This window comes from Lagenorhynchus albirostris, unplaced genomic scaffold, assembly GCF_949774975.1.
Source record: "Lagenorhynchus albirostris unplaced genomic scaffold, mLagAlb1.1 scaffold_74, whole genome shotgun sequence".
Lineage (NCBI taxonomy): Eukaryota > Metazoa > Chordata > Mammalia > Artiodactyla > Delphinidae > Lagenorhynchus > Lagenorhynchus albirostris.
Genome location: NW_026783531.1, coordinates 563,390 through 578,211, shown reverse-complemented (window position 1 = coordinate 578,211; position 14,822 = coordinate 563,390).

The window sequence follows — 14,822 nt, the reverse complement described above, 5'->3', positions numbered from 1 at the left end:
TATTTCTAACTACAAGAAAAGAGTGTGGCATGTGATCCACAAAACCAGTATAGAGACTATACTTATCTGGAAAAGAAATGATAAAATGATGGTTTCAACACAGGCATATACATTTTGAGTGTTTTATTTATATGAAATTGGATAAAATGTGTGTATTTCTCAGACACAAAAGACATGTAGAGGTAGAAATGTACCTTTCAACTATACATGGGTACACAAGTACACTGGGGAGATTGTAGAAGTGCAGATTGTGATTCAGTAGGTCCGGTGGGCCTGAGTTCTATTTTTTTCACAAGCTCATTTTTAACTAGTGATGCCACAGTCTTTGATTCATTAACAATTGTGAATAGCAGAGACATAATTAAGAAAGGTAAAAATTCATATTTAATTTTGAACTTAAAGTGTTTTATGGATTTTACACGTTTAATAGAATAGTCAGCACAGCAGCAACAATCATTTGTTAATATTTACTATAGACCGTGTATCTTTCTAACTTTTTTGTGTAGTATTCCAGGAAAAAGGCCTGGGCTGCGGCTACAATGGGCGGGGCCCCCAGGCCGGGCCGCCCCTCCAGGACCCCCGACGGGGCCCTGTGCTCCTGGCGGCTCCCTCCCCCGGCGCCCCCTTCCCTCCCGGAAGCCCTCGTGGCAGAGCGGTCCCACCCCCTGCGCCAAGAACGGAGCCCGCGTTTCCGCAGAGCTGGAACTCGCGGCTCGGGGTTTCTTCCCTCCGCCGTCACGGAACTGTCCCGGAGGCCGAGGGGAGGGCGGCCTCACTGAGGCTGCCGGCTCTGGAGGGGCCCCAGCGGCCGAAGCCGCCACAGTCGTGGGGACGGCGGGCCGGGTAAGTGGGCGACGACCCTCCGCCTGGTTCGCTGCCCGGGCGGCAGCGCAGGACCAGCTTCTGAGGGGCAGGGGTTCGCTGCCACCCGCCGCTGCTGTGCAGAAACAGCGGTCCCCAGCGTCTGGTCCGGGAAACTTCGGTCCCTCCTCTCTCCCCTGCCCTCGGCCTGGCTCGCGGGGCCTGGGGGTCGTGGGGAGGGGGTCGGCCTGAGCGTCCTGAGGGGAAACGGGGCAAGGGAGGAGCAGGGTCCGGCTGCAGCGTCAGCGCCCCTCCTCCCGACTGCGGGGAAAGCGGCTGAAAACTCCTCCCGAGGCTCGCAGGCCCCTTATTCAGCTGAGTCCCTCTGCGCTCCTTCCTCCCTGAGCTAAAGTACCGGGGTGGGGTGGGGGGACAGGGCAGGGGACGGACGCAGGTAATGGGAAACATCAGAAGGTGATTGTTAACTAAGGAAAACCTGCTCTCCCAACGTGAGGAATGTAGCGCTTTTCTTTGTATGCGAAGATGCCAGAGTCTGGGCTCCCTGATATCCTTCCTTTGATATGCACCTCAGCTCCCCGGGGCCTGCATTCTGTATTTGCATATCCTGAGTACCTCAGGGCCCGAGGCTCACACTGGAGGGCTGCAAGTGCTGATGACTGTGACATCCTTTGTCTACTGAGAAGAAATACTCCATTTCTCACAGGCTTGAGGGACAGACAGTGAAACAGTGTCAGAGAATCTCACTCAGCATGTACTTTAGTTTACATATAGATAATATTTATACGTAACTGTGTTAATAGAGGTTCTCAAGTCCAATCAACTTGTACTACTGCCCTCTATGTATTCATTTCATCAATATTCATAAGAAACGCCTATAGATTTGACTTAATCCATTTAAATAGGATAATGATTTTAAAGGAAACAATAGAAATAGAACAACAAAACCTTTACCACTAAAGGCTGGGTCTGGAACAACCTACATAAATGTTCCATTGTTAAAATATTGAAAGATGTATTTCAGTAGAAATATCAGCAAAAATGACAAATAATAAGGGCAGCAGAATGTTGAAATGTTCTATCTTTATCATTAAAGTGGCAGAAAATCATTTATTAGTAGGCACTGGGGGCAGAAGATGCCTGATTTTATATCTTTGTCATATTTGTACAGTTGTTTCAACAAGTTACTTAAAGACAAAATGGAAAAACAAGGAGGTTTGTGCCTGACATCACGTTGATGTGAAACCGGAGATGGCCACCTTGTGCCAGGTGAGTTAAGTTTACCTGGCAGGTAGACCGCAGAGCTCCTGAGAAGCAAGGTTTGGAATTTTTCTGTTGGGTGCCCCTTAGGTTCTGTGACTTGACTGATTGTGAGTCATGTTTCGGTAAAGACCTGATAACAGGAAAAGGTGGGAATACAGTGATTTGGGGAGCAGCTAACAACATTCATCACGGCTCGTGGCCTGAATGAATTTTAAAGAAACAGGAAAACAAATGCTTCTTATGGAATCAGAGAATGTGAGGGCTGGACAATCCCAGAAAATGAGGAACACCCGTCCCATTTTCCAGATGAGAAAACAGAGGCCCAGCAAGGTGGAATACCTCACCCAAGTTGCACCCGTCTCTCCTCTCCACTGCGTGGTTCATGAAAGCAGGACTCTTCCTGTCGTGATGACTGCTGAACCCCAAAAGGTCCAGGCATCTAGCAGTTGCTCCAAAAATTTTGGTTGGCTGTAAGAACAATGCTATTTCTTTCATTCTCACTCTTATTCAGGACTGTGCCAAGAACTCCCCAGTTTGCAATGTAATTCGATTAATGTAAATATGAATTGAGTTTTGTTGTGATGAGGACTTAGGCTTTGAAGGTAACAGAGTTGGTTCAGATCTTGGTTCTGCCACTCAATAGCTATTTGGCTTTGGGAAAATTACTAAACCTCTCTGAGCTTATTTCCTCCTTTGTAAAGTGGGGATAAATGTATCTGAGCCAGCAGAGCACCTGCATGAGAGATGTGCACTAAATATTGGTCTTTCTCACTCTCCCACGCCATCTCTCTGTTCTTCCCAGAGAAGTTGTACAGACGGATATAGTACTTCTTTTAAAAAAATTAATTAATTAATTAATTTTTGGCTGTGATGGGTCTTCGTTGCTATGCGCGGGCTTTCTCTAGTTGCAGCGAGCGGGGGTTACTCTTTGTTGCGGTGCGCGGGCTTCTCATTGTGGTTGCTTCTCTTGCTGTACCTGCTGTGGACACCGCCTCTGGGTGTGCGGGCTTCAGTAATTGTGGCCTGCAGGCTCACTAATTGTGGCGCATGGGCATAGCTGCTCCGCGGCATGTGGGATCTTCCCTGACCAAGGCTCGAACCCATGTCCCCTGCGTTGGCAGGCAGATTCTTAACCACTGAGCCACCACGGAAGTCCGATATAGTACTTTATAAAGAGGGGTTTTAATTTATTTCAGATAGTGTACATTTTTCTTCTTGTAGAAAAGGTTATTCCACTATAGAAACATTAACATGCGATACCACTACAAATGCAGTATTCTATGGGCTAGATCTTATCAGTAAATTTTATAAGTAATTGGGCAAATGCCAAAGCACTAGGTACTGGGGAGTAAGAAGACTCAAATCTTGGGTGCCCCCCCACGCCAATTTCAAGAGCAGGGTGTGTTTTTCAAATCCATATTTCTTCTGGTCTTTGTTTCTCTTCCATCCTCTGTGTCTGCCTTTCTCAAGAAGGCTCAGATCCTCCGCTTTCACACCCTCCCAGCTGGCTGTGCCCCAGCTCCCGTCCTGGACCCTCTGCATGCATGCGTGTGCCTGCTCTCCCTGTGCATCAACAGCTTTGTCAGGGAGCTGCTGTATCGTGCACTGCTCGCTGTACCCCAGAGTGCCTAGACCCTTCTGGTACATGAAGTACACCCTCATCACCATGAGTGCACGCCCATCCCCTTACCTTATATCTTGTCTCTAAGCCAGGCTTGGGGCTGACTACAGTGTGCGTTCAGCTATGAGAGGTGCTGGGGTCAAAGTGAAGTTCCCAACTTTTGAAGTTGCAGGCATGAGGAGCACACAGTGATTTAAAGTCGGGTCACCTGACTTAAAGGGGGGGCTGATTGATTTAAAGCCAGGACAGCTGACTTAAACCCTGCGTCCCTCAGCTGCAGGACGAGACTAACTTTGGCGGTGCACGTGTTCGCTCCAAGCCAGCACTGCTGTTCAGGAAGAGCTTCCAGTAGCGCCTTAGTGCAGGGGAACTTGGTGAGTTGTCTTGCCCCTGCCCTCAGAGGGGGGCCACCGGCTCTTCTGGAGGAGAATCAGGGAGGCGGAAGTGCAGATTCCCGGCTGGAGTTGAGGCACCCCTTGTCTGATGGCAGGGAAAGGGGGGCGGGGCTGTGTGGTGTCCTGGGGCTGGACTCACCAGGTCGACTCAGCCTCTCAGCCTCCTAACCTACCCCCACACACCCCACAAGAGTTTCCAACAATATGTAATTGCGCCTTAGGTTCTCGGTCTTCAAACTCATACCCAGGCTCCCAGGTCCCTTGATTCAGCCAATTCCTCTGTGCTCTTTCTTCTATTATATACGGTCCCAGAGGGAGAGGCTGGAGGATGGGACTGGAGGGATCCCGGCAGCACTTGGCTCAGCTGACTGAATAGATCTGTGACCTGCGCTCTCACACATGTGTGAGAACCCTCAAGGCGGAATCGAGGGGGCCAGTTAGAGGCAGTCCTTGCTGCCTCAAGTGAGCATGGATCACCATTGGGTGGGGAGCATGCTGATCCCTGAGAGTACTGTTAGGAGGATGTGTTCCTCCCTTGGCTTCAAGGATGTGGGTGGACTTCAGGGCTCCAGTTCCCACGCAGGCCTCCAGGTCCGACTGCACCCCAGTGGCCTTGCAGACCTGGCTTCCTGTCCCAGAACTAGTCAGGCTCCAGGAAGAATCCAGACTGCAGAGATGGTGCCTGAGCGCTCCAGCTTAAGAAGTGCTGTCCCTGGGGACCCAACAGTGGAGGGAGGAAGGGTGAAGGGAGTAGGGGGGGTGGGGTAGGTTGGGGTGGGTGCCCTGGGAGACGTTGAGAGAGAAATATCGCCCCCCACACCCCCTGCTCCCTGCAACTGACCCACTGATGCCATAGGATTTCAGGGCCTTTTAGTCAGAGATGCCTCTGCTTCTTTACTCCTTTGTTCAAAACTATGCAAAACCAACTCTTCATCCTCTTGCTGCCTTGCCAGGACTTTTAAAGCACTGTTCTTTTGAAACACTCGTTCCCTAAACTGCAGTTTGGAGCTGTCCCAGCTATTTAAAAGTGTTCTCCTTAAACTGAGACTAAATCCTACTCCTTTGGAAAAACGACCTTCACTTCAGAGGAGATCATCTTTTCTGCCCATTCCTTCTTTCTACTGCCCTCTTAAGCACCCCTGTGCTCAAAGAGCTTGGTGATTTATTTTTTGCTTGATGTCAAAAACAAACCTTCCCCATGCACCCCAAAAAGCTTTTCTGGAACACAGATGTTCAAAACCATGACAGTGTTTTGCAGTTAGTATACACTGGGTAGACGCCTAGCAATCCCTCCAAGAGCCAGAGGTGAGCGACACCTTTACTTATTTGATTGGATGTCCTTCAAAGTTAGGAAGGTCCCATTCTTATGCCTCAGCAGATAAGACAGAGCCCTGGATGGCTGTGGCTGTGATTAGATAACTTCTGATGATTTTATTTCCCTTACTGAGCTGCTGCTTCTAGGTTAAATTCATTTTATTACCTGTCCGCCCCCCCTTTTTTTTTTTTTTTTGCAATACACGGGCCTGTCACTGTTGTGGTCTCTCCAGTTGCGGTGCACAGGCTCTCGACGCGCAGGCTCAGCAGCCATGGCTCACAGGCCCAGCTGCTCTGCGGCATGTGGGATCCTCCCGGACCGGGGCACGAACCCATGTCCTCCGCATCGGCAGGCGGACTCTCAACCACTGTGCCACCAGGGAAGCCCTACCTGTCCAGTTTAAAGAATGACTGACAAAGTCACTGTAATAGGTCAGGAGTCTGAGCTCAGGGTTGGTCAAAGGTACTCAGAGGGAGGAAGGTGGATAAAAATAGGTGGGTAAAATAGGAGGGTTGGCAAGTACAGCCAGGACCACCGTGTTCACCGTGTGTACTAATAAAGGCCAGAATCTCCTCATTTATCTCTGGTGGGAAGTTCTGATGGTTTCACAGGATCAAACTCAAATCATATTCAAACTAGGGGGCTTCCCAGAGGGTGCTGAAGCACCGGCAGAGCCCACCTGCACTCCCACTTTTGCACTCCAGGGTCAGAGTTGGGTTTGGAGATGGGATTGTTGTAACCCCAAGGAGGTGAGCAGAGAGGAGGAGTTGATTACCGGTCTCCTCTGACTCTGTGGCCCAAATTGCCTGGCTTCACAGGGGGACAGGGTTTTGCTTTCAGCAACTGATGGGGCACTTCCAGGCTGGTGTGGTTGCCCAGTGGCCCGACAGCCTGACAGGCTGACTGCGTTGTGACTGCCCTTTGTTTCTCCAGAATCTGTACATCAGGTGCATGGCTGCGGGAGCCCATCCACCGCCCCCCCGCAAGGGGGATGGCACCTTTCCTGGCTGTACCCTGTGATCACCAGGTACTTGAAATGAATGCAAGTTTTTTGACTTCAAGAAAGAGCTCACATAACCCTTTCTGCCTCATAATGTGTGGGATTTACTATAGTGGAAGGACATTACAAAGAACAGGTAGAAAACTCACCTGTTGGTCTTCATGTAGGAGTTTATTTTGCATGAATCCCTCCTACATGAGTAGATAGCAGAGGTTTATTTTTGTTCCCTTGTGTGTAGTTGTGGCAGAGGATGTAGGTGTGATTTGAAGCCCTCAAAGAAATATTTTCAGAATTCTTAAGACTTCTCTTGATTGCAACCGAAAGAGACGTGGAAAAGGAGGAAAAGAAAAGGAGGAGGGAGAATGAATGACTGTTTCTCAGTAAATTCACCTTCCTGGTTGATTCTTTTGTCTTCTCATTTCTTTTAACTTCTATGTATGTCTAATGGAATAATGTAGAAGATTTTACATCTCAAAGAGAGTAGAAGTGGCTAACAGAACTTATTCAAATCAATTTTACATAGAGACTTTGGTATTAAATTTGTATACTAAAATGGGTTAATCCAAATTTTCTCTTTCTTTTTGAGTGAATATTTGTAACATATTTTTATAGATAATAATTTATCCTAGATATAGAAAATTATGTTAACGGGTACCATTTTTCTCCACTTAAATGAATAGGTTGTACACTTTAAATGCCAATGTTGTGTCTTACATGTTGTTTTTTAATTCCTTGATTTCCAAAACTTGTGTTTATTTAATTGATTTCTATCTAATAATCTGTCTCCCCTTTATTGTTTCTTACTTTATATTTTATTGATCTATAGTTAATTTACATTATTATATTAGTTTCAGAGGTACAACATAGTGACTCATAGATATTTAGGTTGTTCTCCATTTATATTTATTATAAAAGAGTGGCTCTATCCCCCATGCTATACAGTACGTCACTGTAGATTATTGATTTTATACATAGTGGATTCTTCCGCAGAATCACCTACCATTATTTTGCTCCTCCACCCTCTCTCTCCCTGCTGGTAACCACTAGTCTGTTCTTTAATCCGGGAGTCTGTTTTGTTGTTGTTGTTGTTGTATTCAATTTTTTAGATGCCACGTGTAAGTGATGACCTACCAGGCTTGTTTTCTCTGCGGCTTATTTTACTAAGCATAATACCCTCCAAGTCCATCCATGTTTTTGCAAATGGCAAAATTTCATTTTTCGCTGAAGTCATCATAAAAAATCTTTTTTATCCCCTAACCTATTAATGAACACTTAGTTTAACTCTATATCTTGGCTATGACAAATAACACTGTTATGAACATTGGTGTGCAGTTATTTTTTTGAAACAGTGGTTTTGTTTTCTTCTGATATACCCAAGAGTGAAATTGCTGGATATTATGGTAGTTCTATTTTTAGTTTCTTGTGGAAACTCCATTCTGCTTTCCACAGTAGTTGCAGTACTTCACATTCACATCAAGAGTGTACAAGAGTTTCTCTTTCTCCAAATCTTCACTAACCTTTGTTATTTGTGACCTTTTTGATGACAGCCATTCTGACAAGACTGAGGTGATATATCTCATTGTTTTGATTTGCATTTTATTGCCAATGAGCTATGTTTAGCATCTTTGTGAGTTCTGGCTGTCTATCTGTATTTTCTCCTTGGAAAAATGTCTATTTAGGTCTTCACATTTTTTTAAAAAAAGATTTAGGGTGTTGTTCTGATATTGAGTTTTATGTGCTGTTTCTGTAGTTTAGATATGAACCCTTGCTTGGTCATCTTTTTGGTGTTAACCTCTTATCATGTGCAAATATTGTGTCTCCTTCAGCAGGTTGTCTTTTCATTTTGTCTTTGGTTTCCTTTGCTGTGAAAAATCTTTTAAGTTTGGTGAAGTTCTATTAAGTTTGGTGAAGTCCCATTTATTTTTGCTTTTGTTTCATTTGCCTTAGTAGACTGAACCTAAAACTGTTGCTATCATTTATGTTGAAGAATGTTCTGTATTTTTCTCTAGGGGTTTTCGGGCCTACATTTAGGTCTTTATTCAGTTTTGGATTTATTTTATATATGGTGTGCTAAAATATTCTAATTTTATTCTTTGCCATCTAGCTGACCAGTTTTCCCAATACCACTTAATGAAGAGACACTTTTTTCTCCATATTGCCTGCTTTGTCATAAATCAAGTAAATATAAGTGTGTGGGCTTCCTTCTGGGATCTTTATTCTACACCAGTGATCTTTGTGTATATTTTGGCTGTGGCACAATTCTCTTTGATTACTGTCGCTTTGCAGTATAATCTGAAGTCAAGGTGCGTGAGGCCTCCAGCTCTGTTCTTTCTCAAGATTGTTTGGTTATTTGGGGTCTTTGTGTTTCTATACAAATTTTAAAATTACTTTTCCAACTTCTGTGAAAATGCTTTGGTATTCTGATAGGGATTGCTTTAAATCTGTAGATTGTCTTTGGTAGTATGGTTATTTAAAGGCGACTCCAATCTACCACTTGAGATCTGTTTCCTGCAATTCTGCCTTGCTTTGAAATCCTCTTCGTTGTCTTACTTCAATATATTTTGGGACGATAGCTGTCATTTCTAACTCTGCAGGTTTGTGAATTGCAGAGACCCTGAGCTCCATTTTTCAGCTCGCTTTTTTGTGAGCTAGCCGCAAAACTGCAGGATTGTTTCAGGCCCTATTCTGGTTCCGGGGTGGCAGGCTGAGCCTTTGATTAACTCTTCTTCCTAATGGGAAACTAGAGTGACATGTGCCCGTCCAAAACCCTACAGCTAGTCTCTCATTTGTTCCCTCTCTCCCCGTTCATCCTCCCCACTAATTGCAGACTGTGCGAAACAGGAGGTTAAAGGCACTGACTCTACAAGTGGGGAGATTGTTAGTAAAGCGACTGGAATGCAAACCCGAGTACTAGGAGAGGAAAAATGAAGTGCGTTTTAGAAACCTTTCCTGATGACACGGTTTGCCATGCTCTGGGTTCCCCATGCATGTTTTAGCTGAAGGAAGATTCCCTTAAACGTGGAGAGTTGGGACGCATGGAATGGGTAGCACGCAGATTGCTTTTAAAGGTCTGCATTTGCTCACCCAACCTCACCAATCCTCTCAGCCCCAAGTGTCCAGCCTTATGTCTCATCCAGCTGTGTGTGTACAAGTGGTCAACCCAGGTGGCATCAGAGCCCCTGAACGAATTTTGTAAGAATATCTCTCTCTTTCGCTGTCTCTGTGTTTTGTTTTTGAAATTTATTTTTATAATGGGGCTTAGCTGATTTTCACTGCTGTGTTTATGCCGCTCTACACACACTTGATTCCCTTACAAAGACATATCGGTACATAGGTGTTAAGATCCTTACTAGTCAGATATATTCCTCTGCGGTGAATAGGCATCGTTGAGTCCATTTCGTTGGGCAAGGGGTAGGTCTTGTCTATTACATATTTGGCTTATGGAACGGTATCTGTGCTAATTTCAATGTCTGGTTTTAGGCAGCACCCCAACTCACTTTTCCCCTTAAGCAAGCATAAGTTGGTTTTCTAAACTTGAGACCCTGTTCTGTTTTGTAATTCAGTTCCTGTGTAGCCAAGTTTACATTCCGTGTATTAGTGATATCTTATGATGTTTCTTTTTCTGTGTGACTTATTTCACTTAGAATCATCGTACCTGAATCCACTCATTATGCTGCTACGGGCCTGATGACATAGATTTCATTGCTGAGTGATATTGCATTCTACGTAAGTAGCACAACTTCTTTATCCATTTTTCGCTTTCTGCGATATTGAACTTGTACCATAAACGAGGTTCTTGTAAACAGAGCCGTCCCAAACTTTGGGGCGGCTGTGTCTTTTTGAGTTCAATTTCCCTAAGCTATAGGACCATAAGTGGAAGTGCCCTAGGCTCTGTTGCTTTGTTTTTTAGATGTTTCAGGAAACACCATACACTTCTCCAGAGTGGCTGTTGGCAATTTACATCCCGCCCCTCAGCATAACAAGGCTCCCAGTTCTCCCTGGCCTGTCCTGCCTTTCTGGATTTTACACTTTTTTCAGATGGCCCTTTTGACCGAGGGGAAGTGAGACTTCATTGTAGTGCAGATTTCCTTTGCAAGATTGCTTGGTTGGCCAAAAATGGCGTATGCGTTTTTTCCTGAATATATTCAGGAAAAAACGCATACGCCCTTTTTGGCCAAGTGCATCATTGTGGACGTTCTGCCTCTTTTCCTATGCTTTACATGCAATTCCAGTCTACCTCCTGAAATCGGTTTCCTGCAATTCTGCCTTGCTGTCAGTGCCTCTTCATAATCTTACCTCAATATACTTTTGGAAAATAGTTGGCCTTTATAACTCTGCAGGTTTTTGAATTGCAGTTGCCCTTAGTTCTATTTTTCAGCTCTTATTTTTGTGATCTTGCCTCATATCCACAGGATTTCTTCAGGCCCTATTCTTCTTCTGGGGCGCCTTGCTGTGACTTTGGTTAATTCTTCTTCCTATGTGAAATTAGTGTGACATGTGCCCATTGAAACCGCTACAGCTATTTTCTCACTGGTTCCCCGTATTCCCATTCATCCTCCGCACTAACTGCAGACTGTGCGATACCGGAACTTAAAGGCATTGACTCTCCATGTGGGGATGTTGTTAGTAAAGGTGCTGGAATGTTGATCCGGAGCCCCAGGAGAGGAAAATGAGGTGCGTTTTAGAAACCTTTCCCGATCATATGGTATACCATCTGCTGGATTTTCCATGCATGGTTTAGCTGTAGGAAGATTCCCTTCAACCTGGAGTGTTGGGACCCTTGGAATGAGTAGCATGAAGTATTGCATTAAACTTTCGGCAGTTGCTCACCAAAGCTCACCAATCCTCTCAGCCCCAAGTGTCCAGCCTTATGTCTTATCCAGCTGTGGGTTTATATGTGGTCATTCCAGGTTGCATCACAGCCCCTGAGCGAATTTTGTAAGAATTTTTCTCTCTTTCATTGTTTCTGCGTTTTGGTTTTAAAATTTATTTCTATAATGGGGTTTAGCTCATTTTCACTGCTGTGTTTGTGCCGCTCTGCACACACTTGATTCCCTTATGGAGATATATCAATACATGGGTTTTAAGATTCTTATTACTCAGATATATTTCTCTGCGGTGTATAGGGTGTGTTGAGGCCAGTTCATTGAGCAAGGTGTAGATCTTGTCTAATACCTATTTGGTTTATTGAACGGTATCTGTGCTAATTTCAAACTCTGGTTTTATGCATCACCCCACCTCTCCTTTCCCCTTAAGCTGACATAAGTGTGTTTTCTAAATGTGAGACACTGTTCTGTTTTGTAATTCATTTTTTGTGCAGCCATATTTATCCTCCCTCTATAAGTGATATCTTATGATATGTTTCTTTTTCTGTTTGACTTATTTCAAGTAGTATTATCGGACCTAAATCCACTCTTTATCCTTGTACTAGCCTTATTACATTGATTTCATGGTGAAGAGATATTCCATTGTACATAAGTACCACATCTTCTTTATCCATTGTTCTCTTTCCTGGGATATTTAAGGTGTACTGAAGTTGAGGTTCTTGTAAACAGAGTAGCCCTAAACTGTGGTGTGCTTGTGTCTTGTTGATTTTTAGACTTCCCTAGATATAGTCCCGTGATTGGAAGTGCCCTATGCTCTGTAGCTCTGTTTTTTAGATGATTTAGGAACCACCATACACTTCTCCAGAGTGGCTCTCAGCAGTTCACACACTGTCCATCAGCGTATAAAGGCTCCCTGTTCTCCATGGCCTGTCCTGCATTTCTGGTTTTTACAATTTTTTCGGATGGCCCTTTTGACCGGTGGGAAATGAGACTTCTTTGTTGTGCACATTTGCATTGCTTGCTTGCTTGGTTGCCCATAAAGTGCGTATGCGTTTTTTCCTGGATATATTCAGGAAAAAACGCATACTCCCTTTTGGGCCAACTGCATCATTGTCGAAATTTTGCCGCTTTTCATGTGCTTTAAAGATGAGTCCAATCTATCTCTTGAAATCTGTTTCTTGCAATTCTGTCTTGCATTCAGATCCTCTTCTTTGCCTTACCTCAACATATTTTTGGACGTTAGTTTTCATTTATAACTCTGCAGGTTTGTGAATTGCAGTGACCCCGAGCTCCATTTTTTAAATTGCTCTTTTGTGAGCTGGCCTCAAAGCCGCAGGATTGCTTCAGGCCCTCTTTTGGCTCCGGCGAGGCGGGCTGAGCCTTTTTTAAATCTTATTCTTAATGGGAAATTAGAGTGACATGTGCCCGTCCAAACCCCTACAACTATTCTCTCATTGGTTCTCCCTCTTCCCGTTCATCCTCCTCACAATTTGCAAAATGTGTGAAACAGAAGTTTAAATGTGCTGATTCTCTAAGTGGGGAGATTCTAAGTAACGTGGCTGGAATGATGAACAGGAGCAGCAGGAGAGGATAAATGAGGTGCATTTTAGACACATCTCCCGATCACATGGTGTACAGTCCTCTGGGTTTTCCATGCATGTTTTAGCTGTAGGAAGATTCCTTGAACCTGCAGATTTGGGACCCATTGAATGGGTACCAGGTAGTATTACTTTAAATGGTGTGCATTTCCTCACCCAACCTCACATTTCTCTTAGCGCGAACAGTTTCCAGCCTTATGTCTCATCCTGCTGTGGGTCTAGATGTGTTCAATCCATGTTGCATCACCGTCCCTGAGGAAAAGTTGTAAGAGGTTTTCTCTGTCTCTCTGTCGTTTATTTTTTTCAATTTATTACTATATTGGTTACAGCTGATTTTCAAAGCTCTGTTTCTTGCTGCTGTACATCCACTTGATTCACGTACAGAGAGACATCAATAAATTCTTTTTCAGATTCTTACCAGTCATAGATATTCTTTTCCGGTGACTTGAGTGTGCTGAGTGCAGTTCTTTTAGCTACCGTGTAGGCCTTGTTGATTATCAGTTTGGTATTTGGAATGGTATCTTTGCTAATTTCAACCTCCTGGATGATGCCTCACCCCTCCCCACCTTTCCCGTTTAGCAGCCTTACGCGTGTTTTCTACATATTTGACTATGTTTTTGTTTTGTAATTTATTTCATGTGTAGCCATTTTGGATTCCACCTTTAAGTGATATCTTATGATATGTGTGTTTTTCTTTTTGAATTATGTCACTTAGAATGATCATACGTAACTCCTCCGGAGTTGTTACAACTGGCCATATTTCATTGATTTCCAGGCTGAGTAATATTCCACTCTACATAAGTACCACATCTCTATCCATTTTTTCCCTCCAGAGACATTTAAGTTATATCCTAGTCGAGGATCTTTTAAACAGAGAGGCAGTAAACATTGGGGTGCCTGTGTCCTCTCGATTTTTGTTTTTCCCAAGATATACGCCCATGAGTGCAAGTGCCCTATGCTCTGTAGCTCATTTTTTAGATGCTTTAGTAAACACAATACACTTCTCCAGAATGGCCGTTGGCAATATACATTTCCACTATAAGCCTCACAGGGCTCCCTCTTCTCCTTGCCCTGTCTTGCATTTCTGGTGTTTACACTTTATGAGGATGGCTCTTCTGACTGATGCGAAGTGATATCTTTTGTAGTATTGATTTCCAGTGCCCACCTGTTTGGTTGGCTAAAAAAGTGTATGCCCTTTTCTTGAATATATACAGAAAAAAACGCATACAGCCTTTTTGGCCAACTGCAATGTTGGCAATGTTCAGCCCCTTTTCTTGTGCTTAATGGCGAGTCCTTTCTACCTCCTCAAATCCCTTTCCTGCCATTCTCCCTTGCTTACCAATCCTTTTCTCTGACTTTCCTCAAGACATTTTTGTGATAGATATTTTCAACTCTGCAGTTTCATGAATTTTACTGCCCCTGAGTTCCATTGTTCAACTTGTGTTTATGGGAACTGGCCACAAAGCAGTGGGATTTCCTCAAGCCCTATACTGTTTCCATGGGCAACCCTAGCCTTTGGTCAATTCATCTTCCTGATTGGAAATTAGAGTGACATGTGCCTGTCTGAACACCTAGGACTTGTCTCTCATTGTTCCTCATCCTTCCGCTTCATCCTCTGGACAAATTCCAAACTGTACGCAACAGGATGTTGACAGTGCTGACATCTCCAAGTGGGGAGACTGTTAGTAAAGACGCTGGAGGGGTGAACCCGAGCACCAGGAGATGAGGAGATGAGATGCCTTTTCCAAACTCTTCCCGATCAGACGGTATACCATCCTCTGGATGTGACAGACATGTTTTAGCAGTAGGAAGAGTCCCATTCATGTAAGGAGAACACCAGGACTTTTTCAAAATCAGTGTCTCCCCGAAACCCAAACTGGGGAGTTTTTTAAGCTACGGCTACACATATGTTCATTAAGGGCCTTGGGAAGTAGGCAGAGTCCAAACTTTAGATGATTGAAGTCTTCAGGGTCAGAAGCACTCAC